Here is a 13,046-nt window from a genome sequence, read left to right on the forward strand (position 1 = left end):
TTAAGTAGTGTATGTTGGAAACTCTTATTTTGGAATGTCTACCTGTATTGAATTGAATACATAAGTACCCCCTGTAGGTGAGAACCGGTCACTGTCAGCTGAGCTGGACACAAGCACCTGAGGACAGGACTCCACTTATGTATCTGCTTGTTAAATATGTTTTGACCAAGAGTGTAGAGATACAGCTGTAGGCCTACTGATCAACTGAAGATACTGACAGGAAGAAGGAGCTGAGAGAAAGAAGGAAGTGATTATGAGATTCTGTAACACGTTCATGGTGAACATGTGGAGATCATTTAGAAAGCTGGAAGCACAGTTGAGAAAGTTCCAGAACTTTGACAAATATAAAGATAAACTTTTGGGTTTAAACTATTGAAGCTTTCAAAAGCAGGTTTTAAACTACTAGACTGGTTTCACCTCAACCCTAGATATTGTTGGCATGTCTAGATGTGCCAGTTTAGCATAATTCAAATTTTCTTATTTCCATATATTTGATTCAAGCTGTGAGCACTTGAGAGTAACCAAATGTTTACACTTCCACTCAACAAACTAAACTCAGCAAAAAAAGAAAGGTCCCTTTTTCAGGACCCTCTTTCAAAGATAATTTGTAAAAATCCAAATAACTAAACAGATCTTCATTGGAAAGTGTTTGAACACTGTTTCCCATGCTTGAACCATCAATTAATGAACATGCACCTGTGGAACGGTCGTTAAGACACTATCAGCTTACAGAAGGTAGGCAATTCAGGTCATAGTTCTGTAAACTTAGGACACTAAAGAGGCCTTTTGTACTGACTGAAAAACACAAAGAAAGATGCCCATGGTCCCTGCTCATCTGCGTGAATGTGCCTTAGGCATGCTGCAAGGAGGCATGAGGACTGCAGATGTGGCCAGGGCAATAAATTGCAATGTCCGTACTGTGAGACGCCTAAGACAGCAGTACAGGGAGACGACGGACAGCTGATCGTCTTCGCAATGGCAGACCACGTGTAACAACACCTGCACAGGATCGGTACATCCGAACATCACACCTGCGGGACAGGTACAGGATAGCAACAACAACTGCCCGGGTTACACTAGGAACGCACAATCCCTCCATCAGTGCTCAGACTGTCCGCGAGAGCCTGGAATGAGGAATTATAGGCCTGTTGTAAGGCAGGTCCTCACCAGACCTCACCGGCAACAACATCGCCAATGGGCACAAACCCACCGTCGCTGGACCAGACAGGAATGGCAAAAAGTGCTCTTCACTGACGAGTCGCGGTTTTGTCTCACCAGGGGTGATAGTCGGATTCGCGTTTATCGTCAAAGGAATAAGGCCTGTACTCTGGAGCGGGATCGATTTGGAGGTGGAGGGTCCGTCATTGTCTGTGGCGGTGTGTCACAGCGTCATCTGACTGAGCTTGTTGTCATTGCAGGCAATCTCAACGCTGTGCGTGACAGGGAAGACATCCTCCCTCATGTGGTACCCTTCCTGCAGGCTCATCCTGACAGGATCCTCCAGCATGACAATGCCACCAGCCATACTGCTCGTTCTGTGTGTGATTTCCTGCAAGACAGGAATGTCAGTGTTCTGCAGTGGCCAGCGAAGAGGCCAGATCTCAATCCCATTGAGCACGTCTGAGACCTGTTTGTTTGAAGGGTGAGGGCTAGGGCCATTCCCCCCAGAAATGTCCGGGAATGTGCAGGCGCCTTGGTGGAAGAGTGGGGTAACATCTCACAGCAAGAACTGCAAATCTGTTGCAGTCCATGTGGAGGAGATGCACTGCAGAACTTAATGCAGCTGGTGGCCACACCAAATACTGACTTATTTTGATTTTGACCCCCGCTTTGTTCAGGGACACATTATTCCATTTCTGTTAGTCACATGTTTGTGGAACTTGTTCAGTTTGTCTGTTGTTGAATCTCATTATGTTCATACAAATATTTACACATGAAGTTTGCTGAAAATAAACACAGTTGACAGTGAGGACGTTTCTTTTTTTGCTGAGTTTATCTACTTGATTGATTGCACTTGACAATGTTTACTTTTTCACAACTCCCATACCATTATGATGACAGCCCCCCCAACCCCGCCTAGTTGTTTTGCCCCCAATGTCTTGTCTCTATGGTGATCATAGATCCTTCTCTTCGTGCATGGCACTCAAATGACATCTAGCTAATGGAGAATGGGCTTGGGACAGAACTGTGAGTTACGCAAAGGTGCTCTGATCTGATTTCCTGTGTGTTAGTCTGTGCATGTATGTTTACTGTATAGCAGGCTCATCTGCTGTTTGAATGCAGCATGTGGGTTATTTTACATCTGTAGAAGCAGCTGTGTCTTTACACCTTGAAGCTTGTTTTTGTGCTCTGTTGCACCTCTTAATATTTGAACTTGATGCCCATTACACAAAGGTTATACCTACTACACAATGGTGACTGCACTTGATTTCTTCTAGGTTTCCTTTGTGTCTCCATGACAGCTCGGAATTTGTCTGCATCTTTATCCCCTTTAGAACCTGATTTTGGGGGTTTATGTTATCTTTCGCTAGCATCAAACACACAGGCCTTGTGTCAAACCCTCAGCTAGGGGCCCAGCATGAAACTCAGACTGTGTGATACTCTATCATGCTCTGACCCTTTTCCACATGATCCCAACAACATGCCTCTGGTGAGACAGGATTAGGTTTGAACTGGTTTACACTGTTTTCATTTTGATTGGGACTTGGGCAATCTCTTGAGTTATTCCTACACACTATATGTATACTGTTCTACTGACTGACCTGTAAATGCTATAGTTCCTCTTGTGAGTAATGGATATGGGTGAGATACTGTTTCAAAAGTTTCCATGTGTGTGTGGCGTGTTTGTAATAGGCTACTGTATGTCTGTGTTGAAAGTATCTGTACAGCACACTTAAACTAGAACAATCTGTTAACCGCTCAAATGATCTTGCTTCTATACTTAAAAGTCATCATAATATCAGTAGTAGTATAAAGCTATCAGTATTCTAAAGTAAACCAACAGCACATTATGTAAGACATGTGACACGACACTAATTAGCCATTTCACACATCTTCCTTAGCATCGCTCTGTGTTCTTCACACACTTGATTAAATAGAACAGACAACACGCCATGCACAGTACAGTATGTCAAAAATAACCTTGCCACTCATAACATTGACTCCACCATGGCCTGAAGCCGAGAGAGACCCACCCAGTTGTCCGGTTTAAACCACTCTTCAAAAGCAGTATTTCAGTTTTAGAACACATTGTGCAAAGGGTGCTAGAATGGCTACGGTGGTGTGAAGTGAGTCGATGTGCATATCGTCCTCTTAACTCAACCCTTATCCTCCGACTGCCTCTCTTTCTCTTCCCCTGTCTCTCTCCCTCTGTCTTTCTCTTCCCCTGTCTCTCTCCATCTGTCTCTCTCTACCCCTGTTTGTAAAGCTGTCTCTCTCTACCCCTGTTTGTAAAGCTGTCTCTCTCTACCCCTGTTTGTAAAGCTGTCTCTCTCTACCCCTGTTTGTAAAGCTGTCTCTCTCTACCCCTGTTTGAGAAAGCTTATCTTTCTCTCTACCTCCATCAGTCCATTTCTGGGTCACTGTCATTCTGTGCTTCTCTGAAAATACCTCAGCCCCATAGACTTAGATAGACATTGCAACATTGTATCGGTTCCATTATGCAGTCTGTGAGAGCATGGGCTTCTTCTACTACTTCTATTAGTTTGCAAACAAACTGAAAGGGTGCACTGCCATCTATAGTGTGTTGTTAGAACAGGTATAAAGCCAAGGTTGGTGATTTACTGCCATCTATAGTGTGTTGTTAGAACAGGTATAAAGCCCAGGTTGGTGATTTACTGCCATCTATAGTGTGTTGTTAGAACAGGTATAAAGCCAAGGTTGGTGATTTACTGCCATCTATAGTGTGTTGTTAGAACAGGTATAAAGCCCAGGTTGGTGATTTACTGCCATCTATAGTGTGTTGTTAGAACAGGTATAAAGCCCAGGTTGGTGATTTACTGCCATCTATAGTGTGTTGTTAGAACAGGTATAAAGCCAAGGTTGGTGATTTACTGCCATCTATAGTGTGTTGTTAGAACAGGTATAAAGCCCAGGTTGGTGATTTACTGCCATCTATAGTGTGTTGTTAGAACAGGTATAAAGCCCAGGTTGGTGATTTACTGCCATCTATAGTGTGTTGTTAGAACAGGTATAAAGCCCAGGTTGGTGATTTACTGCCATCTATAGTGTGTTGTTAGAACAGGTATAAAGCCAAGGTTGGCGATTTACTGCCACCTGCAGTTATGAAATGTTTCCTCACCAGTATCATTCATTGGCTGATCTCTCCTGATGACCTGGATGGAATTATGTGATCCGTCTTTAACCCATATAAAATCCCACCCAGTCGACTACTTCAAAATGGCACTAGAAGCAGCCAGGGGGTTTTGTAACACGTGTGTGTGTGTTTATGTGTGTGTGAGAGAGAGAGATGATATGGTATGTCTGGGGCACATGTCTAGTTCCAGAACAGGCGGCAGGTAGCCTAGTGGTTAAAGCATTGGGCCAGTAAGGAAAAAGGTTGCTGGATCGAATCCCTGAGCTGACAACATACAATCTGTAGTTCTGAGCAAGGCAGTTAACCCACTGTTTCCCGGGTGCCAAAGATGTCGATTAAGGAAGCCCCCCCCCCCCCCCCCCCCCACCTCTCTGTTTCAGATAGGTTGGGTTAAATGCACAAGACACATTTCAGTTGAAGGCATTCAGTTGTACAACTGACTAGCTATCCCTCTTTCCCACACATGACTAATATAACTCATGACTCTCTGAAGTTCCTGAGATTCGGGTGATGCGTGTGAAGTCATGACTTTGTGTCCTTGAACAAAAAATGACATGCTGTTACATGATCACAAGGCTGTTAGGATGGGGAATAGTAAATTACAAGCTTGTTTGACTAGCCAAAAATCAAACCATAGTATACACTAAAAGGACAGGGAGTTTATTTAGGAATTTCAATTAGATTGAATTTTACAGAACACATCTAATAATAACACATGTAACACTGTCAAAATTGTAACGTATGTAAAAACAGAGGAAGACAGAAAGGAATGATAATGTTTCATGAGGAAGACAGAAAGGAATGATAATGTTTCATGAGGAAGACAGAAAGGAATGATAATGTTTCATGAGGAAGACAGAAAGGAATGATAATGTTTCATGAGGAAGACAGAAAGGAATGATAATATTTTATGAGGAAGACAGAAAGGAATGATAATGTTTCATGAGGAAGACAGAAAGGAATGATAATGTTTCATGAGGAAGACAGAAAGGAATGATAATGTTTCATGAGGAAGACAGAATAGAATGATAATGTTTCATGAGGAAGACAGAAAGGAATGATAATGTTTTATGAGGAAGACAGAAAGGAATGATAATGTTTCATGAGGAAGACAGAAAGGAATGATAATGTTTTATGAGGAAGAGAAAGGAATGATAATGTTTTATGAGGAAGACAGAAAGGAATGATAATGTTTCATGAGGAAGACAGAAAGGAATGATAATGTTTCATGAGGAAGACAGAAAGGAATGATAATGTTTCATGAGGAAGACAGAAAGGAATGATAATGTTTCATGAGGAAGACAGAATAGAATGATAATGTTTCATGAGGAAGACAGAAAGGAATGATAATGTTTTATGAGGAAGACAGAAAGGAATGATAATGTTTCATGAGGAAGACAGAAAGGAATGATAATGTTTTATGAGGAAGACAGAAAGGAATGATAATGTTTTATGAGGAAGACAGAAAGGAATGATAATGTTTTATGAGGAAGACAGAAAGGAATGATACTGTTTTATGAGGAAGACAGAAAGGAGAGCTTAAAGGAGCTAAGTGCTAAAACGTACGACCAGACAATGGGAAGATCTTAATTGCATACTCCTCGCGTCCTATTTCCTCGTCTCCTTCTCAAAACCCATTTGATTTGAAAGCCAGAGGTCCCGCCCCTCTGACCTTCTCCTCCAATGGGTTTTGTGAAGGAGACGAGGAGCGAGGATGGGGGGAGGGGGTATCCAACCACAGGAGCCCACTCTCAGTGTTCAAAATACACCAGAGAGCATGTTTTAGCCACAGAGGATCAATAGTTTATTAAAAAAAAAATTGCTGTGAATTAAGTTTATCACAAGCACATGCAGGTATCTGCCAAAATTAAGGAAACATCAACATAAAGTTTCTTAAAAAGGGTGTTGCGCAATGACCAGATGCCAGTACAGCTTCAATGACCAGATGCCAGTAGAGCTTCAATGACCAGATGCCAGTACAGCTTCAATGACCAGATGCCAGTACAGCTTCAATGACCAGATGCCAGTACAGCTTCAATGACCAGATGCCAGTAGAGCTTCAATGACCAGATGCCAGTAGAGCTTCAATGACCAGATGCCAGTACAGCTTCAATGACCAGATGCCAGTAGAGCTTCAATGACCAGATGCCAGTACAGCTTCAATGACCAGATGCCAGTACAGCTTCAATGACCAGATGCCAGTACAGCTTCAATGACCAGATGCCAGTACAGCTTCAATGACCAGATGCCAGTACAGCTTCAATGACCAGATGCCAGTACAGCTTCAATGACCAGATGCCAGTACAGCTTCAATGACCAGATGCCAGTACAGCTTCAATGACCAGATGCCAGTACAGCTTCAATGACCAGATGCCAGTACAGCTTCAATGACCAGATGCCAGTAGAACTTCAATGACCAGATGCCAGTACAGCTTCAATGACCAGATGCCAGTAGAGCTTCAATGACCAGATGCCAGTACAGCTTCAATGACCAGATGCCAGTACAGCTTCAATGACCAGATGCCAGTACAGCTTCAATGACCAGATGCCAGTAGAGCTTCAATGACCAGATGCCAGTACAGCTTCAATGCACCTCGGCATAGATTCTACAAGTGGACCTAAACCATGCCAGAAAAATGCACCCCACACGATAACATATACTTTGTATCCCTTGTAAACTCAAGTGTTTCCTTTATTTTGGAAGTTATGGTATGTCTATAGTTGGGAAGGCCGCAGCTTGGGCAGCATACTAACTATAGGCTACAGCTTGCTCCTTCATGATCATAGACAAATATTCCATAGAAGGATTTTGTAACCTCTAACCCTGGCAACATGACTGTTAAACTAGCAATGGATGCCAGTCCTGACTTCAAAGGAAACTGTAGTCTATGGTTTATATTTCTATGGTTGGTTGCGGCTGTCAGTTTGCCTTTTGCAGATTTCAAAATACAATTGTGGGGAAAAACGTTTGGAAAGCAAATGCCTACTGCTGAAAAGAGAAGACTAATCTGTCTGTAGAACCAATAGAAAAATATTTTTCCAACAACTCCCAAATTGTATCCAACAGCAGAACTGTTTTTCAAAGTAGATCATCTTGAGATAGGCTATTGCCTTGACGAGCGCATCCGCCATCGCAGCCTATGGCTTCATCTTCATCGTTAGGTGTGTCAGTGTGCCTCTGGAAATGTCATTTAGTAACCTCTTGCAGCCTATGATTTAGTATATAACCTATACTGTGTATATATACTGCCTCCTAGCATTGAACAATCTGCATGTCCCTTCATTGGCCTGAGCTACACACACACACACACACACACACAGACTGTCAGCAAATGCACATTGATTTCCTCATAATACACATCCTTTTTCACACACACACAACCAGTGCTCACCTGAGTAGACAGACGAACTGACCCAAGGTCAGCTGGAATGGAACCAGGAATTTGGTCCAGTAGGGGAAGGGTCTTCTCACAGGGGTAACGCTCTACATTCACCTTTGCAGTTACAGCACACAAATAGACAACTGTTAGCATTCCTTGCATTTTATTGGACGCAATAATTTACCATAATGTTAAGAGCAGCAAAATTGCTCACAGGTAACTTGTTTGGGAATTTAATACAAATACTGCACACTTCATGTTTTCTTGTCACTCGAAAAAGCATAACAGAAGAACATTACCACCTTATTATAGACCACTAGAATTACTATAGAATAGAACAATAGACTATAAGAGAAGAACCAATCAAGGATTTTTTTTAGTTTGAAAGGCATCAGCTCCATAGATTTCTCGAAGGGAGGCATTTTTCTTCTTTCTGTTTATCGTTGTCTCTGATTGGGGATCATATTAAGGTAGCCATTTTCCCTTTTGTGTTCGTGGGTTCTTGTCTATGTGTAGTTGCCTGTCAGCACTCATTTGTATAGCTTCACGGTTCGTTTCGTTATTTTGTTCAGTGTTCATTCTTTTAATAAATAAGAATGTACACATACAACATTGCACCTTGGTCCGATCCTTATAACGAACGTGACACTGTATTCATGTTTCTTATTACACACAGGGTACATTTCAAAACAGATATATGGGGGCAGCATTTTGGAATGGTGGGAATGGAACATACACTACCATTGCACAACGCCCATTGTTGGTCTGCATGAGTTTGTTGTTTTTGAAGTTTTCACAATCTCTCTCCTTTTCTCTAACTCCCTCCCTCTGTGCACACACACACACACACACACACAAACACACCATGTAATTATCGGGGATATACATTGTGAAGGGGTTACTGTGATTTTGACAGTAGTTTACAGGCAGCTTGGTGGCAAGTAAAATTCTGTATTTTATATTACTGTACACCTACTGTAATATGAATATGGTATCAAAGTAAGTACTGTGTAATGACACAACACAATATTGTACAATGTACTGTATTATACTGAAAAAGGTCAATGCTACCATAATTGGAATGAATCAATTAATGGATGACTGAATGAAATTAGTAGAAGGGGGGGTTTACATTTCACAGTATTTTACTTTAATTACAAGGGATTGGTGCAAGCAGGTTGGCTGCTAGGTAAAGTGTTTACAAACATTACAGCATATTACTTCATATTTTGTGTTTTATATCATTGCTTCTAGAGGCCATAGCTCTTTCCTGCAGTCAAATGACATAGTGGTCTCAGGGATTCCTATTTTTCATAATTTTACAACTAATAAACATAGTTTAAAAAACCCTCAGAAAATCCAGTGTTTCTATGTCAAACAGTTTGGTTATATTTCATTCTTCTGTGATGTATATTATTGGGATGCAAACTCAAAATTGTAACATTTCAACGCTATCTCTCCCTTTGCATTGCATGCACCTTGAAAAGCCCAAGGGGGTAAAGTGGCGCTTTAGGGATGTGTTTATCTTGCTCTCTAGGTAGGAGAATGTTGCTCCACCTACACAATTAGAGAACAATCCCCTTTGAAATGCTCTCACCTTTGTTGTACAGTGAGAAAACATGAATTATAGAATTGATCTAGAGAACAAAGAAGCTACTGTAGACCCAAACCAAAACGGCTCTCGGAAGGAACCACATTGTTTACCCGTGGGCAAAGATTGCGCTCTGCTGGTTGAAGGTTGACATAACAGAGTGGTGTTCAGCAGAGTAGACAGGGGGAGGTGCACCTGTCCGATACAAAAGGACAGAACTTATCCCATACTGTAACCCAAAGGGACAGAACTTATCCCATACTGTAACCCAAAGGGACAGAACTTATCCCATACTGTAGCCCAAAGGGACAGAACTTATCCCATACTGTAGCCCAAAGGGACAGAACTTATCCCATACTGTAACCCAAAGGGACAGAACTTATCCCATACTGTAACCCAAAGGGACAGAACTTATCCCATACTGTAACCCAAAGGGACAGAACTTATCCCATACTGTAACCCAAAGGGACAGAACTTATCCCATACTGTAGCCCAAAGGGACAGAACTTATCCCATACTGTAACCCAAAGGGACAGAACTTATCCCATACTGTAACCCAAAGGGACAGAACTTATCCCATACTGTAACCCAAAGGGACAGAACTTATCCCATACTGTAACCCAAAGGGACAGAACTTATCCCATACTGTAACCCAAAGGGACAGAACTTATCCCATACTGTAGCCCAAAGGGACAGAACTTATCCCATACTGTAACCCAAAGGGACAGAACTTATCCCATACTGTAACCCAAAGGGACAGAACTTATCCCATACTGTAACCCAAAGGGACAGAACTTATCCCATACTGTAACCCAAAGGGACAGAACTTATCCCATACTGTAACCCAAAGGGACAGAACTTATCCCATACTGTAACCCAAAGGGACAGAACTTATCCCATACTGTAACCCAAATAGGTGATTGATGCAACTGTAATGTGAACCTTTAATTTCCGAAGACTCACAATAACAGACCTAGTAAACGTGTAGACTAAATATACTACACTGAACAAAAAGATAAACGCAACATGCAACAATTTCAAATATTTTACTGAGTTGCAGTTCATAAAAGGAAATCAGTGAATTGAAATAAATTCATTGTGCCCTAATCTATATATTTCACATGACTGGGAATACAGATATGCATCTGCTGGTCACAGATACAGTGCATTTGGAAAGTATTCAGACCCCTTGACTTTTTCCACGATTTGTTACTTTACAGCCTCATTCTAAAATGTATTAAAACAACATTTTCCCTCATCAATATACACACAATACCCCATAATGAAAAAGCAAAAACACGTTTATAGAAATTTTTGCAAATGTATAAAAACACAACAGCTGAAATATCACATTTACATAAGCATTCGGACCCTTTACTCAGTACTTTGTTGAAGCACCTTTGGCAGCAATTACAGCCTTGAGTCTTCTTGGGTAGGACACTACAAGCTTGGCAAACCCTTTATTTGGGGAGTTTCTCCCATTCTTCTCTGCAGATCCTCTCAAGCTCATTCAGTTTGGATGGGGAGCGTCGCTGCCCAGCTATTTTCAAGTCTCTCCAGAGATGTTTGATCAGGTTCAAGTCCGGGCTCTGGCTGGGCCACTCAAGGATAATCAGAGACTTGTCCCGAAGCCACTCCTGAGTTATCTTGACTGTGTGCTTAGGGTCGTTGTCTGGTTGGAAGGGAACCTTCGCCCCAGTCTGAGGTCCTGAGCGCTCTGGAGCAGGTTTGCATCAAGGATCTCTCTATACTTTGCTCCGTTCATCTTTCCCTTGATCCTGACTAGTATCCCAGTCCCTGAAAACATCCCCACAGCATGATGCTGCCACCACCATGCTTCACCGTAGGGATGGAGCCAGGTTTCATCCAGATGTGAAGCTTGGCATTCAGGAAAATAGTTCAATCTTGGTTTCATCAGACCAGAGAATCTTGCTTCTCATGGTCTGAGAGTCTTTAGGTGTTTTTTAGCAAACTCCAAGCAGGCTGTCATGTGCCTTTTATGGAGCAGTGGCTTCAGTCTGGCCACTCTACCATAAAGGCCTGATTGGTGGAGTGCTGAATAGATGGTTGTCCTTCTGGAAGGTTCTCCCATCTCCACCGAGGAACTCTAAAGCTCTGTCAGTGACGATCGGGTTCCTGGTCACCTCCCCGACCAAGGCCCTTGTCCCCCGATTGCTCAGTTGGACTGTCAACTGTGGGACCTTATATAGACAGGTGTGTGCCTTTCCAAATCATGTCCAATCAATTGAATATACCACAGGTGGACTCCAATCAAGTTGTAGAAGAATCTCAGGGATAATCATTGGAAATAGGATGCACCTGAGCTCAATTTCGATTCTCATATCAAAGAGTATGAATACTTATGTAAATAAGGTATTTCTGTGTTAAATTTTTAATAAAATTGCAAACATTTCTAAAAACCTGTTTTCACTTTGTCATTATGGGGTATTGTGTGTAGATTGATGATTTAAACATGGAAAAAGTCCAGGGGTGTGAATACTTTCCAGAGGCACTGTGTAATAAAGAAAACATGAGACATAAGAGAGGAAGCTATATACAGGGTCAGTGCCAATACCACATGTACAATGTGCAGGGATACTGGAGTATTGAGGTAGAAATCTACATGTAGGTGGGAGATTAGGAGAAAGTCACTGGTAGCAGGATAAACAATAAGAATAATAATTGTAAACAGTATGGCAGCAGCATAAGTGGTGGTGAGTGTGTGTGCCAGAGTGTCCGTGTAGGCGTGATACGCAGATATATGTAAACAGGGCTGAAAAGTGACTGGTTGCAGGACTATACACCAAGTGTACAAAATATTAAGAACACCTGCTCTTTCCATGACATGGACTGACCAGGTGAAAGCTACATTCCCTTATTGATGTCACCTGTTAAATCCACTTCAATCAGTGTAGATGAATGGGAGGAGACAGGTTAAAGAAGGATTTGTAAGCCTTGAGACAATTGAGATGTGGATTTTGTGTGTGCCATTCAGAGGGTGAATGCCCAAGACAAAATATTTAAGTGCCTTTCAACAGGGTATGGTAGTAGGTAGGTGCCAGACGCAGCTGTGGAGATGTGCAGTGATTTGTATTTTTCACCCTAAACAGTTTCCCGTGTGTATCAAGAATGGTCCACCCTAAGGACATCCAGCCAACTTGACACAACTGTGGGAGTGGTTGGAGTAAACATGGGCCAGCATCCCTGTGGAATGCTTTCGACACCCTGTAGAGCCCATCGAATTGAGGCTGTTCTGAGTGAAAATGGGGTGTGCAAGTGCAACTCAATATTAGGAAGGTGTTCTAAACGTTTGGTATACTCAGTGTATAAATAGTTATGGTAATATACTAGTGGTAATATACTAGCTGTAATATACTAGTGGTAATATACTAGTGGTAATATACTAGCTGTAATATACTAGTGGTAATATACTAGTGGTAATATACTGTGGTAATATGCTAGCTTGTAATATACTAGTGGTAATATACCAGCTGGTAAATACTAGTGGACATATACTAGTGGTAATATACTATATATAATATACTAGTGGTAATATACTAGCTGTAATATACTAGATATAATATACTAGCTGTAATATACTAGTGGTAATATACTAATGGTAATATACTGTGGTAATATACTAGTTGTAATATACTAGTGGTAATATACTAGTGGTAATATACTAGTGGTAATATACTAGTGATAATATGCTAGCTTGTAATATACTAGTTGTAGTATACTAGTGGTAATATACTAGTGG

Source organism: Oncorhynchus mykiss, chromosome 31 (assembly GCF_013265735.2).
Source record: "Oncorhynchus mykiss isolate Arlee chromosome 31, USDA_OmykA_1.1, whole genome shotgun sequence".
Lineage (NCBI taxonomy): Eukaryota > Metazoa > Chordata > Actinopteri > Salmoniformes > Salmonidae > Oncorhynchus > Oncorhynchus mykiss.